General features: G+C 48.6%; 1 pseudogene; it reads right to left on the bottom strand.

Annotated features, from left to right (window-relative positions):
* Positions 1 to 8,733: 8,733 nt before the first annotated feature.
* LOC136657963 (5S ribosomal RNA) lies at positions 8,734 to 8,854 on the bottom strand (annotated as a pseudogene).
* Between the last annotated feature and the right edge of the window lie 5,135 nt (positions 8,855 to 13,989).

Genomic DNA, 13,989 nt, shown 5'->3' with positions numbered 1-13,989 from the left:
GAGAGCCTGTCGTCACGCGGGGCTGGGCAGGAAGGGCCTGGGTTGCCCTCCGTCTGCGCAAGTCCTGCTCAGTCCGCAGCTGCTTCTAGTGTCACTGTGGAGTCTCTCTTCACCCCCCCCCCTTGCATTTCAAATGCAGCAACAGAGGGCGACTCAGAGCCCAATCCTAAGCATGTCTACTCGGAAGTAAGTCCAATTAGAGTCAATTGGGCTTGCTCCCAGGTAAGTGTGGATAGGAGTGCAGCCTCACAGCCCAAGCCTAGGCCTGTCTATTCAGAAGTAAGTCCCATTAGAGTCAGTGGGGCTTACTTCCACGTAAGCATGGATAGGATTGTAGCCTCAATGCTCAGAGGACAAGCACCTTTTGAATGAGATAAAGCTTCAGAGCTTTTTAATGGGGGGGAGAACATGATGATAACATTATGGATTGCATAAGAACAGCCCCCCAGAGCTGGATCAGGCCAAACGCCCATCAAGTCCAGCTTCCTGTATCTCACAGTGCCCCACCTGATGCCTCAGGGAGCACATAAAAGACATGCATCCTGGTGCCACTCCCTTGTCACCTGAACATGGGTGGCAGGAGGAAAAAGGGACATTCTTGATGCCTGGACCTGCTCTTCATGTAAAAATGTGCTACACATGCGCACCAATACACCAAGAAACATGCTGCGCATTAACCCATAAATGTAATGCTGGGGAAACATAAGAAGAGCCCTGTTGGATTAGGTCAAAGGCCCATCTAATCCAGTTTCCTGTATCTTATAGTGGCCCACCAGATGCCTCAGGGAGCGCACAAGATAACGAGACCTGCATCCTGGTGCCATCCCTTGCAACTGGCCTTCCGAGGTGACCTGCTTCTAAAACCAGGAGGTTGCATATACCCATCATGGCTTGTAACCTGGTTACCTTACAGCACAGGCCAGATGCCATCACCACATCCTGTGGCACGGGGTTCCACAGGCTAATTACATGCTGGGTAAAGAAATGTTTCTTTTGTCTGGCCTAACTCTCTCAACACTCAATATTAGTGGATGTCTCCTGGTTCTGGTGTTGTGTGAGAGGGAAAAGAACATCCTTCTATCTACTCTCTCCAACCCGTGTATCATTTTGTATGTCTCAATCATGGCCCCCACCTCAGGGCTTTTTAATGGGGGGGGATGATTAAGGGGAGGACACAATTATAGTATTATACATGGATTGCAGTGTATATCCCGTCCATTTCAGTGGCAAAGATTTAACCACATAAAGAGAGTCGGACCAAAACAAATCTCATTTTTGTGTGGATGTTTGCCTGGTTGCAGTTTCATGTGCATATTTTCATCTGTGGTTTGTGTATCCCCGAAATTACCAGGGTTCCTTTTCTCCTACCCCCCACCTCCCTCTCTACCTCTGTCAATCAAAAGGATTACTATCTTTTCCAAAATCTGGTTTGATTTTCACCATCCTAAAGAGTTTCATGTCATCTGCAAACTTGGACACCTAACTACTTACCATGTATATCTAGCTCATAAATATCATATCATATCATAAAAAGTTATGAACAAGTTTAAATGTTCAGGTTCCAATACAGCAGGGGTTTTCAAACTGGGGCATCACAATGCCCCAGCCCAAGGGCCCTGGTCTCTTTCCCCTTAAGGGGCAGGGGCAGGGAGGAGGCAGCGGCATGATCCCCAAGATCGCGCAGCTCAGGGGGGCTGCAGGGTCTTTGCTGTACTTACCAGAGCCTCCTGCAGCCTCCAGGGGGTGTGGGGAACCCTGTGTGACCTTATGCAGGGCTCCCCGAAGCTTCAAAAGTGAAAGTGGAACGATTGCGCTCCACTTCCGGTTTAGGGGAGGCTGGGTGCGATTGCTCTGCCTTTGCATTCAAAGCTTCAGGGAGGCTTGCAGAAGGTCACACAGGGCTCTCCACACCCCCAGGAGGCTGCAGGAGACTCTGGTAAGTACAGCAAAGACCCTGCAGCCCCCCTGAGCTGCACAATCTTGGGGATCATGCCACTGCCTCCTCCCTGCCCCTTAAGGGGAAAGAGACCAGGGCCCTTGGGCTTGGGCATTGTGATGCCCCAGTTTGAAAACCGCTGCTGTATTGGAACCTGCAGGAGGCTCTGGTAAGTATAGCCAAGCCCCTGCAGCCCCCGAGCGGCACGATCCTGGGGATCACATCACTGCTTTCCCCCCACTTCCGCTGCCTCCCCCCGCCCCCACAATGACTTAGAACAGCTCAAACTCTCCAAGAGAGTTTGAAAACCGCTGAATACAGATTCTTGCAGGGACCCACTTCTTTCTTCCCTCCACTGAAAATATGCTGATTTCTTATCTCTGCTTATTGATCTTCCGCCAGTCATAATCCATAACAGAAACTGCTCTCAAGTTCCTTGATTGCTTAATTTACTGAAGAGCCTTCAGTAAAGAACTTCGTCAAAAATTCTCTTACTTATTGAGCCTAATCCCCTGCCTATCTACTAAGAAGTAAGGGCCCAATCCTATCCAGTTTTCCAGTGCAACTGCGCCTATGGGGCATGCGCTGCATCTTGTGGTTGGGTAGCAGTCACAGAGACATCCTTAAGGTATGGGAACATTTCTTCCTTTACCTTGGGGCTGCATTGTGACTGCACCAGTGCTGGAAAATTGAATAGGATTGGGCCCTAAGTTCCATTATAGTTAGTGGAACTCAATGGCCCAGCGACGGGGGTGCAGGGGATAGCAGGGCACTGGGCTACAGCTGCTGGGAGGGGCAACAATGCCCGTGGGTGACTTGGACTACAGTGGCAACAGTTGTCTGCTGTTATCTCCACTTGTAGCCAAGTATAAGTCATGCATGTGGCAACAGGCTACACTGTTGCCCCCCCCCCCCCGCAGCAGCCTCCTGCAGCTGGGAAGGAGCGGGGAAGCCCCTCGGAGGGGAGTCAGGGAAGCCCCATCTGGGCCACCCTCGCTTAGGTGGGAAGGGAAAGTGAAAGAGATGTGGGGCAGGCTGCTAACCCGTCTGTCCATTTACCCGCCTGCCCTTATTAAGCTGGGAAGGCGGTCAAGGTGGTGATGGCAGGCAGATGCTGAGCGGGGAAAGTTAAGAACATAAGAACAGCCCCACTGGATCAGGCCAAAGGCCCATCCATCCCAGCTTCCTGTATCTCACAGCGGCCCACCAAATACCCCAGGGAGCACACCAGATAACAAGAGACCTGCATCCTGGTGCCCTCCCTTGCACTGGCATTCTGACACAGCCCATTTCTAAAATCAGGAGGTTGCACATACACATCATGGCTTGTAACCCATAATGGATTTTTCCTCCAGAAACTTGTCCAATCCCCTTTTAAAGGCATCCAGGCCAGATGCCGTCACCGCATCCTGCAGCAAGGAGTTCCACAGACCGACCACACGCTCTGTAAAGAGATATTTTCTTTTGTCTGTCCTAACTCTCCCAACACTCAATTTTAGTGGATGTCTCCTGGTTCTGGTGTTATGTGAGAGTGTAAAGAGCATCTCTCAATCCACTTTATCCTTCCCATGCATAATTTTGTAAGTCTCAATCATGTCCCCCCTCAGGTGTCTCATTTCTAGGCTGAAGAGGCCCAAATGCCATAGCCTTTCCTCATGAGAAAGGTGCCCCACCCAGTAATCATCTTAGTCGCTCTCTTTTGCACCTTTTCCATTTCCACTATGTCCTTTTTGAGATGTGGCGACCAGAACTGGACACAATACTCCAGGTGTGGCCTTACCATTGATTTGTACAATGGCATTATAATATTAGACGTTTTGTTCTCAATACCTTTTCTAATGATCCCAAGCATAGAATTGGCCTTCTTTACTGCCCCTGCACACTGGGTCTACACTTTCATCAAGTTGTCCACCACCACCCCAAGATCTCTCTCCTGATCTGTCACAGACAGCTCAGAACCCATTAGCCTATATGTGAAGTTTTGATCTTTTGCCCCAATGTGCATGACTTTACACTTACTTATATTGAAACGCATCTGCCATTTTGCTGCCCATTGTGCCAGTTTGGAGAGATCCTTCTAGAGCGCCTCACAATCACGTCTGCTCTTCCCCACACGGAAAAGTTTGGTGTCATCTGCAAACTTAGCCACCTCACTGCTCACCCCTGTCTCCAGGTCGTTTATGAAGGGGTTGAAAAGCTCCAGTCCCAGAACAGATCCTTGGGGCACACTGCTTTTCACCTCTCTCCATTGTGAAAATTGCCCATTGACACCCACTCTCTGTTTCCTGGTCTTCAACCAGGTCTCAATCCAGGAGAGGACCTGCCCTCTAATTCCCTGACTGTGGAGTTTTTTTAGTAGCCTTTGGTGAGGGACTGTGTCAAACGCCTTCTGAAAGTCCAGATATATAATGTCCATGCGTTTGCCAACATCCACATGCCTGTTGACCTTTTCAAAGAATTCTAAAAGGTTTGTGAGTCAAGACTTACCCTTACAGAAGCCATGCTGATTCTCCCTCAGCAAGTCCTGTTCGTCTGTGTTTTGAGATTCTATCTTTGATGAGGCATTCCACCATCTTACCCGCTATAGATGTTAGGCTGACCGGCCTATAGTTTCCCGGGTCCCCCCTCTTTCCCTTTTTAAAGATCAGCGTGACATTTGCTATCCTCCAATCTTTTGGCACCGTGGCCATTTTGAGGGACAAGTTGCATATTTTAGTCAAGAGATCAGCAACTTCATTCTTTAATTCCTTAATAATTCTTGGGTGGATGCCATCAGGGCCTTATTGAACTTATTGATCTTTAATTTATCAATGAGGTCTGAAACAACTTTCAACCTCTATCTGACTTAATTCCTTGGTCAGGAGGGGCCGTTCGGGCAGTGGTATTTGCCCAAGGGCTTCTGCCGTGAAGACAGATGCAAAGAACTCATTTAATTTCTCTGCCATCCCTAAGTCTCCTTTTATCTCCCCTTTCCCTCCCTCACCATCCAGAGGGCCAACCGCTTCTCTGGCGGGTTTCCTGCTTCTAACATATTTGAAGAAGCTTTTATTATTCCCCTTAATGTTGCTGGCCTTGTGTTCCTCATAGTCTCTCTTGGCCTCCCGTATCACCTTCTTACATTTCTTTTGCCACAGTTTATGTTCCTTTTTATTCTCTTCATTAGGGCAAGACTTCCATTTACAGAAGGAAGCTTCCTTGCCCTTTACGGCCTCTCTAACTTGGCTGGTTAGCCATGCGGGCAGCCTCCTGTACTTAGTGGAGCCCTTTTTCCTTTGCGGTATACACTTCCGCTGGGCCTCTATTACTGTTGTTTTAAGCAACCTCCATGCACTCTGGAGAGATTGGACTCTTTTTACCCTCCCTTTCAACCTCCTTCTAACCAGCCTCCTCATTTGAGGGAAGTTCGCTTGTCGGAAGTCAAGGGTTTTTGTGAGAGATTTGCCTGGTATTCTTCCCCCGACGTGCATGTCGAAACGGATCACAGCATGATCACTTTTCCCCAACGGCTCCATAACATTGACATCTCTAACCAGGTCCTGAGTACCGCACAATATTAAATCTAGAGTCACCTGTCCTCTGGTGGGCTCCATGACCAGCTGCTCTAAGGCACAGTCATTTAACATGTCAAGGAATCCGGTCTCGTTTTCGTGACCAGAACACAAATTGACCCAGTCTATATGAGGATAATTGAAGTCCCCCATGATTGCAACCCTGTCCCTCCTTGTCAGCTCCCTGATCAGCTCCAGCTCCTCATTTCAAAGTCCCCTTCCGGTTTCTGGTCTGAAGGACGATAGTACACCCTCAGTATTACATCACTCCTAAGGCATGGTAATTTAACCCACAGAGATTCTATGGTGGAGTCAGACCCTCCTTCAACCTCTACTTTGCTGGATTCTATCCCTTCCTTAACGTAAACGGCCATCCCACCTCCAACACACCCCTCCCTGTCCCTCCTGTAGAGTTTATAGCCCAGGATTGCGGTATCCCACTAATTTTCGGCATTCCACCAGGTTTTCGTTATGCCCACTATATCCATGTTTTCCCTAGTCACCAGACATTGCAGTTCTCCCATCTTTGCTTGGAGACTTCGAGCATTTGCATAAACGCATTTGTACATGGAATGTCCCAGGATCGGCTGCTTATTAGCTTCTTTGTCTCCGCATCCTCTCACTGTGCCAAACTGTCTATCACATCCCAGCATGCTACCATTCCCAATTTCTTCTCCTACTCTGCCTTTACCTTGTTGTTCTCTAACCTCCCCATCCCTGTCCCATAGGGATGAGGAGTTTCGAACCGGATGCCCCTCAGCTCCTGTCGGCTTTCCCCCAGGGATCAGTTTAAAAGCTGCTCTGCCACCTTTTTAATGTTATGTGCCAGCAGTCTGGTTCCATTCTGTTTCAGGTGAAGCCCATCCCTCTTGTACAGGCCCTGCTTATCCCAAAACGTTCCCTAGTGCCTAACAAATCTAAACCCCTCCTCCCTACACCACCGTCTTATCCATGCATTGAGATCCCTGATCTCCGCCTGCCTAGCTGGCCCTGCTCGTGGAACAGGTAGCACTTCTGAGAATGCTACCTTTGAGGTCCTGGCTTTCAGCTTCCTACCTAATAGCCTAAATTTGACCTCCAGGACCTCCTGGCTACACTTGCCCACGTCGTTGGTGCCAACATGCACCACAACCGCTACCTTCTCCCCAGTACTGTCTACCAGCCTGTCTAGACGAGAAGTGATGTCCGCAATCTTCGCACCAGGCAGGCAAGTCGCCATGCGGTCCTCAAATCCATTGTAAACCCCCCTCTCTATGTTTCTAATAATCAAATCCCCCACTACAAGAAGCCCCTGACCCCCCTCCCGCCAAGGAGTATCCTGAGTGCGTTCAGATACGGGCCTGTCCCCTATAAGGGGACCCCAGATAAGGGGTCCCCCCAAGAGGATCGTTTCCCTCCTCTCTAGGATGATGTCCTCCAGCCCTGAGACTTTCCACCCGGGCAGCTGAGGAGCTGCACGCCTGAGGTTGGAACGAAGCTTGATCGTCCCCAGAAGTCTCCCCACGGTCCTTCTCTGCCTGCCTCTGCTTCTCCAGGTCGGCCACCAAGGCTTCAAGGGAGCGGACGTGTTCCCTGAGTCCCTGGAGCTCCTTACACCGAGGACACACCCATGACTTTTGCCCCACAGGCATACAGTCATACACGTGGCACTGGATGCAAAACACTGGATAGCCCCCACCCTGCTGCTGGCTGCCTGACTGCATAGTTTGTTTTTGTTTTGGTTTTTTTTGTTTAGGGGTACTTAAAAACCCTTCACTGGTTTGCTGCCCTCTTCTCAAGGGAAGAGAAGGACAGTGTCTGGGGCCCTGGCCTCCTCGCCCTGCTGCTGAACTCGCACTGAGGCTAAACTCGCGGTGCCTTACCTCTAAGAGGTAGAGCATGTCTAGCAGCATTAGTGAGGATACAAGCAATACATAACAAACAAACATGGTATAAAACAGAATAATCTGAGTAACTTCTTGTCCAGTTAAGGCAGCTACATCTCTTAAGCACCAGAGGAACTCAGTGCCTCATGGCTCCACAGGCAGGAAAGCGCAGCTGCAAGAACATTTTGTGCTCCCTTCAGATAGGAAACATCAAACATAATCCTGGAGGCTCAAAAGCCAATGGATTATTTTTTGGTTGTACTTAGCCTTAGACAAGAATGCGAGAGGAGAATGGTCTGTATGGACTAGGAACTTAGCTCCTAGCCGGTATGGACAGAACTTTGCAAATCCCCAAACCAAGGCAAGGCATTCTAACTCAGAGATTGCATAACTTTTCTCCCTCTCCAACAATTTACAACTCAGATACACCACAGGGTGCAATTCCCCATCTTTGGCTTGCTGTACCAATGCCAATCCCAGTCCAGTGGGAGTGAATAATGAATAGCATCACACTGAATAATGAACTGCTTAGAGAAATCCAGTGCACATAGCACAGGTGCTTCAGCCAATCTCTTCTTCAGTGCATCAAAGGACCAATGACACTCCTCAGTCCACCTGACCTGTGAAGGAAGATTATTACAACACAGGTTAGTTAAACACACAGCAAGAGTAGCACAATGGGGTATTAGCTTTTTATGCTAATTTACTAAACCCAAAAAGCTTTGCACTTCTTTCTTAGTGACAGGAGTAGGCCAAGATAGTACACAATCAACTTTGGCCTCCTGAGGTTGGATCAACTCACTCCCTATGGAATGTCCCAAGTATTCCACAGTTCCTTTAGCAAACTGGCACTTTGTTGGACGTACAGTCAGGCCTGCTTCTTTCAGGGTCTGGAACATAGCTCTCAAATGTTGCAGATGTTCTTCCCAAGTGTCAGAATAGATAGCCACGTCATCCAGGTACGCACTGGTATACGCTGAGTAGGGTCTCAAAAGGTCATTTATCAGATTCTGGAACGTCGCTGGTGCATTATTGAGGCCAAAAAGCATTTTACAGAAGTGAAAAAGCCCCCAGGGGGTAACAAACGCGGTGATAGGAGCACTTTCAGGAACCATTTTTATCTGTCAATAGCCTCATGCGAGATCCAGAGAAATCCAAGGCCTTCTCGCTACCTGCTGGACCACTGTTTCCTGGTGGGCTAGTGGCTATTTGTTTGGGGTTACCTGAGTGTTGATTTTCCTGAAATCAATACATAGCCGATGTTCTACTTCCGTTTGGCTCTTCAACAACAACAAAAAGCATTTGGCTTTTTCTCAACAACAACGATAGGTGAGGCCCACGGGCTAGTTGTTGGCAACCTTCAGTCTCGAAAGCCTATGGTATAAGCCTGCAGCACCCGGTATTCCCAGGCGGTCTCCCATCCAAGTACTAACCAGACCTGACCCTGCTTAGCTTCCGAGATCAGACGAGATCTGGCATGTGCAGGGTAACAAATGGCAGATGGCTCAATTATGCCCAACTGTATCATCTCTGCTACCTCTTTTATGCCTTTCTTTGTTGCTGCCATAAATGACTCTGTGAATGAAAGCACCAAGTATTCTCCCAATGAGCTGATTTTTGGGCTCCAGTTAAGGAGCACTCTGGACCTGCTCAGAGAGTCCTGGGAGGGACAGCTTGACACTGAAACAATGCTTGTAGGTGAATACTTTGCCAAATTGAAGGAGGCCTGGGAGGGGCCTCTTACCCAATTAGGCCTGGGAGGCTGTGCAGGACTTTGCTACAGTTCTTTTATGACAGCAAACTGGGCTTTGAAAAAACTTCACAGGTATTTACCCAGGTTTGGACCTTTGAGGTTTGGCCAGGAAAATAGAACAGCTGAGTCACTTTATCTAGAGTTTGTCTTTGCCCCAGATGGTCTGCGACAAGGCAATCGTGTGCATAACAGAGCACTAACTTTTGAAACTTTTCAGGAACCACTAACTGGACTTTCCTTTGCCAGTGGGGAGCTGAGCCCTGTGGGGTATACACTTTGTATAGCAGCTGATCTTTGTAAAAGAAAATCGCCCTGCCAGCCTGGGGTTGATTTACTAGGTCCTGGCATTTTTGCAGAGAGGGATCAGCTTGCACTTCAGCAATAAATTCTTGCCTGCTCTGACTCCCTGGCAGACAATCCAAGATCATAAATGTTTGGGCTTCCCCCTCCCTCTCCGTTGCCTGGTTACCTGAGTCAGCTTCAGCGCTGGCTTTCGCTTGGCTGCGGGTCAGCACGGCAAACAATTTCCCACACACGTGTGATGGATCCACTTTGCTGTTTGCAGTTTGCACAGCTTTATAAACAAGGTCTCCTCCCACTAGTACTTGGGGTTCTGCAGCCGCATGAATCAAATACAATTGTGGACCTTTAAACTGTCCCAACTCAGTATAGATGTACACACACGGATAATGCCTTCGTCTGGTCTCATAGACTTGTGTCGGAAAGCAGTACTCTTTAGCTCCAGCAGGCATCAGGTGCCTTGCAATAGATGACAAATCTGACCCCGAGTTCAGATAGGCTACAAACTGGCGTTTTTCTGGGAACAGAGTCACAGGCACTTCTCTTAGCTTAGCAACCCACGCTTGTTGGTCGGCAGGCATGACAACTGAAAACGGGAGCTCCGGCCGGCCTTCCACAGCCTGTTTGTCTTCACTCTCCTCCTCTGTCTCACTGTCAGTCCGTAGCTCCTGGGAGCTATCAGTGTCTTCCCTGCCTCCCTCCAGCGCAGTGTTATGCTTAGCCATCCTCCCGGACTGGAGAGACTCAGCCTGCAGCACATCTGGCATTTCTTCTTGGCCATCATTCCCATTGCCGGTTGTTGGTTTGCCCTCCTAGACAGGGTCACTGGCTCAAAGTCATGGTCCCAAAGCTCTTCGACTGGCTCTGGGGATCCCCCTTGCAGCAGTTTCACACAGCCCCTTGGGACTTAGCAAATGGGGGAGGCTTTCCAGCACCAGGAGCTGGGCCCTGGTCGCCTCTGTCTTTCTTTACAAGATTAGGGCATAATCTTAATGCCCTTTCCCTTAATTTCCCTTAATGCCCTTTCCCCCCACACCCAAAACAGATTATGGAGGGGTTGTGTGGGGGTTGCTGGGGAGTAGAGGTGGCCTGTGGTCCCTTTGCCTGAGCTTGGTTGTTACTCATGGCCATGGAACCGCTGGTACAAGCCTGAGTCCACTGCTGCTTCTTCCCACCAGAATGGCCATGATGGTCTCCTCCTCCAGACTGTCCTTTATCTCCTGAGCCTTTCGTGTGCTCTCCAGATGCCTCTGGAGCCTCGGCTTAGCTCAACCTGGATTTCATCAGCCAAGTGAGCACAGTCCAGGGCCACCGTCTTTTTCTGGGCTACCATCCATTTGTACACTTCTGGAGGGAGTTGGGTCAGGAACTACTCCCTCAGCACCACTTGTATTACTTGGTCTAAGTCCTTGGCTTCCACTGTCTCCATCCAAATGGCAAAAAGTCTTTCAGCTCTAGCCTGGAACTGGGCATAAGACTCATTGTTCCGGTGTTTGGCTCCACAATATCTTTGCCTGGCCTGGGTCATAGCCAACCTCTCTCTGGTCATTTGCTTAAACAGATCATAAGAATCAGCAGAGGCATCTGGTACATCTACCAGGATTGGGGCTAACACACCATCCACAGCAATAGTACACAGGATACTGCAGTAAGCTGTTTGAGGCACTCTCTGATCACGACAAGCCTTTTCAAAAAACTGCAGAAAGATGAGGGGGTCTGTGTCTTTTGTGCACTTGGGAAACAAGTTCTTATCATACAGCCTTCCAGGCCTCTGTACCTCCTGAGCTTGATCTCTCTGAAGCTGCAACTGCAGAGTCTGCTGTTGGACATAAATCATCCAGAATAGCTCATTGGTCGAAGGCGTAGCTGGGGCAGCCGCTGCCGCTGGCATAGTTCAGGCTCCCCCAGGTCCCTGGGGTGCAGGCAGCGATCCTGCTCTTCCCACAGTCGTAGCACTTGCCAGTCCCCTTTGACCAGGTACTGGAACAGACATTGCAGACACAGTCTCTATTCGGGTAGTCACAACTCTATGGGCAGGCAAAGGAGCAAACTCTGGAAAGATGGTCTCTGCACTTACCCTCTGAGTCCCTTGGGTTAAAGTACTTCCAGCCAACCAGGTAGTAGGTACTGGAAGCGGTAGTCTTTCAGGTCCGAGGTCTGTTACACCTCCCAAGCCACTTCTTGGCCCCAACCGGTACACAGTCTCTCCCATTTCCAACAGCTGAGCCTGTCTGTGAGTCTCCACTTCCCTGGCAGGTGCCACAACCTCTTGATAGAAGTCCAACACCTCCTGGCATCTCTGCTGAAGCGCTGCAATCTCAGCCTCACACACCCTCTGTCCTTCAGGCTCTTGGGCCAGCTGCGGGTGCTCAAGCAGCTGGTATCCCAAAGAAGTCCGTCCATGATGCAAATCATCCAAGGTGACCTAGGCTGGGTCAGTGCTGGTGTAAAATAAGCTCTGCGACAACTTCTCAGCTCTGCGGAAGTCACTGATACTCTTCCTGATGGTGGAACTAAAGCCTCCGGTCTCGGCCCCCAGAAATTAGACTTGGGCAACTCTTGGCCTCTCGGCCTCCACACCCTCCAAGGGCCCAGTCAGAGTGTCCAATAAATCAGAGGGAGATGCCATCACTCCTCCGCTAACCAAGCTTATGCTTGGCAGCCTAGCTCACCAAAATAACAAACACTTGCTGAGTTTTGCAGTACAATGCTCAAGTGCTGTCATTAACTCATTAGCCCAATTAGTCAGGGTGCTGGTTGTCTGGATCAAACCCCGCTGTCTGCCACCATGCGACAGGCTGCACGACCTTCCCCCTGAATGAACCCAATGTTAACTTTTCTGTCACAAAAGGCATAATCAATCACACTGGACCCCCTAGGGGAAATATATGTTAATTCCTCAGCGTCAGCAAAGGTAGTCAAACTGTCTGGCGAAGCAGAGGCCAGTGGCATTTAGAGTTTGATCTTTGGAATGTCTCTGAAGTAAGAAGGGAGTGTCAAGTAAAATATCTTGATCAATCCCGAGGGCTTTTTGAAAAACTAATTCATTCCCTCCCCCTGCTCTAGATTTGAAATTCCCAGGAATAATCACCTGGGTTGATGGATACTCTGTTGGGTTTCTACAAAACTAGTAATATGACTCAGGCTGCAATCTATAATCTTCCAGGAGCAAGTTCCACTACACACAATGGAGCCTGCTTCTGAGTAGACATGTACAGGTTTGCACTGTCAGTCTGCTGATGCTCACCACTTTCTCATCACCACAACCCTCCCTCCTCTCATCAAAATGTTCCTCATTTAAGAATCATTGCAGGTGGCTACCTTACAACAGCTCCACAGAGCCAGACATTGTATTATTAATATTATCCTTTGCCTTCAAGAACCATAGGGGTGTTAAAGGCACCATACAGTGGTACATGTGCTTGCTGTATTTAATATCTACAGCAGTGGTTCTCACACATTTAGCACCGGGACCCACTTTTTAGAATGAGAATCTGTCAGGACACACCGGAAGTGTTGTCATGGCCGAAAGTGACTTCATCAAGAAGGAAGATTTTTAACAATCCTAGGCTGCAATCCTACCAAGGATAAAGTCCCATTTACTATCATTGTTAAAAGAATATACAAAGTAGCTTGTTAAAAGTACAGGTCTGTAATATTTCCCCAAATGCAGTCACATACCATGGTAGCATCAAGTCTATTTAAAATACTGAAATGAATGGGGACCCACTTGAAATTGGTTCATGACCCACCTAGTGGGTCCCAACCCACAGTTTGAGAAACACTGATCATATTTATTATTCAATATATTTTTGCTCCTCCTTTCCCCAATTGCCATGGACACCCAAGGCAGCGTCCATACAATGTTATTTAAAAAATATAGAAACAAAATAGTATTGCAACAAAAACAGTACAGTACCAGAGACTGCTGCACAACAGCCATGAAAGCATCAACAGTAGATAACACAAAATTGTAGAACATAAAAATATAGCAACCCAGAATAAAAGCCTTAATTTTCATTGCTTTTTCAGCCCCTCACCCCTAGCCAGAGGTTTCACCCTATTAGTTAACATGCAGACCTGTTTGCTTGGATTGGTACATACAAGCAAGCAATGAAAATTGTATGGTATCAAATGGGAATGTCGTAATTCATATGGTGCCTTCCAACTCCCTGTATTGCCTTGGCAACAATGTGGTTGTGATCCCACAAGGACTTCACTGGCCATTTGTCAGCATATACAGTAGTGTCAATACTTCCAAATATGAGGCTGCCCTATACTGAGTCAGACCTTCAGTTCCTCCAGTTCAGCACAGTCAACACTGGCTGGCAGCAGCTCCACCATGCTCCCAATCAATTTGCTGTTCATGCTGTAACAAACCTCTGCAATGTCATCTTGCCAGTTTTGTTCCCATTTGCTCTAAACATCAAGCAAAAAATATAAGTTTGAACTACACCAAATATAGGCAGGAGGTCTGGTCTAGAGGGTGGAGCCTCCGTTAGCCCAAAGATAACATCGTAAGGTCGCCAGTTTAAGGCCACCAGCAGCTCCGTGAATGGTGAGACCTTGAAGCAGCTAACAAGCGGA

Source organism: Tiliqua scincoides, chromosome 7, assembly GCF_035046505.1.
Source record: "Tiliqua scincoides isolate rTilSci1 chromosome 7, rTilSci1.hap2, whole genome shotgun sequence".
Taxonomy (NCBI): Eukaryota; Metazoa; Chordata; class Lepidosauria; order Squamata; family Scincidae; genus Tiliqua; species Tiliqua scincoides.
Note: the sequence above shows the minus strand (reverse complement) of the source record. Positions and strands in the feature narration are given on the sequence as shown.